This window comes from Bos indicus x Bos taurus, chromosome 9, assembly GCF_003369695.1.
Source record: "Bos indicus x Bos taurus breed Angus x Brahman F1 hybrid chromosome 9, Bos_hybrid_MaternalHap_v2.0, whole genome shotgun sequence".
NCBI classification, from domain to species: domain Eukaryota; kingdom Metazoa; phylum Chordata; class Mammalia; order Artiodactyla; family Bovidae; genus Bos; species Bos indicus x Bos taurus.
Window position 1 is genome coordinate 72,700,006 of NC_040084.1, and position 2,837 is coordinate 72,702,842.

General features: G+C 40.1%; 1 pseudogene; it reads left to right on the forward strand.

Annotated features, from left to right (window-relative positions):
- The first annotated feature begins 1,513 nt into the window (after nt 1–1,513).
- Nucleotides 1,514–1,779, forward strand: LOC113898738 (annotated as a pseudogene).
- Nucleotides 1,780–2,837: the final 1,058 nt, after the last annotated feature.

Genomic DNA, 2,837 nt, shown 5'->3' on the forward strand with positions numbered 1-2,837 from the left:
GATATCTTAGGGTTCTCAGACAAGATGAAGCCACTTCCTTCCTTTATATGACAGATAAACAGGCTTTCCTTGGATTGCACAAAGTTTAAGGATTGTAGTCTAAAGGAAAGTGGCTAGACATTTTGTACAAAATAATGATATTGGATTTGCAGCTAAATGGGTTTGGACTTAGTTGGAAGTTGGCTGGGCAATGAACTGAGTGTTTCTGTCCTTTACAGATGATTTCTCTACAAAAATAGCTGGCGGCAAAGATGTGGTCTTGTTTGAGTTCAGTTTCACATTAGTGAAAGACTCTAGAAAATACAGGGAACTAGTGAAAAAAAGATACGTGTTCTTTGGGTATATCATAACATGTTTACTTCAGCTCTTTCTTTAATCCAGTAAAAGTATTGGCAAAATGTTTGGTATTTGAGGCAGGGTGGTGGGAGTTCAGTCACGATGTAACTAAAGATGGTGGGAAAACCAGTTTGAATAAAATGAGTTCCAATTTGAACCTTTGCCCGTGCCTGGAACTAAAACTAAGTCAACCCACTGTTAAGTATCAAAAATGTTGAGTCATTAGCCTCATTTTTATTTCATCTGTTTCAGAATATTTATATATATCTGCTTTTCTTTGTCGGATACGACTGAAGCGACTTAGCAGCAGCAGCAGCTTTTCTTTATACTCTTGAAAAATAGACTGGCTTGTGGTTTATGGGGTGCAGTTCTTAGCTTGCCCTACATCCTCCTGAACTTTAAAGGGATAAATATTAAATAAAAATTCTTATCAAAATATACTGATAAATTCAGATGTTTTTATTCGATTCCCAATACACTTCTCAGAATTCTTCTATGATTGTTTATATATATTCTGGAAGTAGTTAACTGCAATGAAATCTGCTTTGGTGGGTTTCATTTGAGAGACCATTGAATAATGGAGGGGTGAAACATACTTTGTATGAGTCCCAAAGCCACTGAGTAACCACGAATTTTTCAGCACTGCAAAGTAAAGCTTTTCTGATCATCTAATTCTGTCTCCCTCTTTCCTTTTTCACATGAGAATATTACTTTTCAAACTTTTTGATTTTCCTTTAGATCACCTCAGAGAGGCAAGCTATCTCAGAGAAAATCTGCCCCAATCTGAGATAATGACCACTACAAAAACCCTTATCAGAACTGGGTAGAGAGAAGTTAACTGTGTGAAAGAGAACCTCAAGCGGGGAAATGATTAATTCATGTCAAAAGCAGGACTAAAGTTATTAACATATATCTCTGGATATGTCAAGCAGCCATCCATTAGTCAGTCTGAAGAACCCCTTCTAAGAAGTACTGCCCATTAAAAGGATGACTACATCTTCTGAATAGAGAAGGTATAAAGGAATTCAGGGGGTCCGAAGTATTTATTGCTTTTTATAGAAATAGGCTCATTTGGCGGGACTTCCCTCCGGCCGCACCCCACGTGCTTCCGCCCTGCCCCGGCTGTGCGCGGACCTAGGAGGCCTGCAGGAGATCTCTTCCAGGGCGCAGTGCTGAGATGGACCCACTCAGGGCCTAGCTGGCCGCAGAGCTGGAGTAGAGATGGCCGACATGTACAACAGAATGACCAGTGCCTACCACCGGAAGTGCATGCCTGCCCACTACAAGGAAGCAGAGCTGTCCAAGGGCGAGTCCGTGTGCCTGGACCCGTATGCCTCCAAGTACCTGGACATCCATGAGTGCATGGGCAAGAAGTTGACAGAGTTGTCTATGCAGGATGAGGAGCTGTTGAAGAGGGTGCAGCAGAGTTCTGGGCCTGTGTGAGGTGCTCGACAGTACACCCTAAGGTGCACCCCATCCTTTCCCACTTGTCTAATAAAAGTGCCCCCCACCCCACTCCCCGCCTTGGGTGTCACCTGTGAAGACTGCCAGGCCTGGGCTCCTTCCGGAGAGTCTCCAGGAGCCTGGATGTATGATGGAACCCTTTCTTGGGTGGAGAAGGGTATTTGTCACACTGGCCTGTGACTGTGTGTGTGAATGTATATATATATTATATATTAAAACAAATTTGTTGACACCAAAAAAAAGAAAGAAAGAAATAGGCTCATTTATGGCCAATTTTACTTTAGCAAAGTAAGATACATTGAAATCCCACTTCCTCTCTGCCACACGCATGTGCATGTGTGCTTGCGTGCACCCGCTCACACACACAGGAGTATTACTCAACCCTAAAAGAAGAATGACGTCTTGCCATTTGCAACAACATGGCTGGACTTAGATAAGTGAAATAAGTCAGACAGAGAAAGACAAATAGCATAGGATTTTAATTATATGCAGAATCCAAGAAAAACCAAACAATAAGCTCCAAACAGAAAAAGTCATAGAGAAAACAAACTAGTGGTTGCTAAGATAGGAGTTGCGGAAGAGTGAAATAAGAGGTGAAATAAGTGATTAAGAGGTACAAACCTCTAGACATTAATTTATAGATAAATAAAGTTGTTATAGAGATACAGCATGCTTGACTTTGAGGACTTATAGCTTATTGTATACCCATAAATAACATTTCAAAGAAGTGGATCTTCCTCAGTTATACTACTTTAATGAAAAGTAATAGAGACAAGTCACCAGCTAACAAACTTTCAGATATTCCTAAGAGTCTAAATCTCTTTCATATCTACCCAATTCAGTATCCTAACTTGGAAAGTTTCTAAATGTTAAGGATAATGAATAGTACCACCTTTGTACTTTCTAAAACATCTGCAATGACATCTCATGTTTTATGTAGTTTGTTCATTTTCTACAATGAGTACTATATATATATATATATATTCTTATTCCCAATGAGTGATATATATACTTATCCCCAACTTCTGGGACAATAG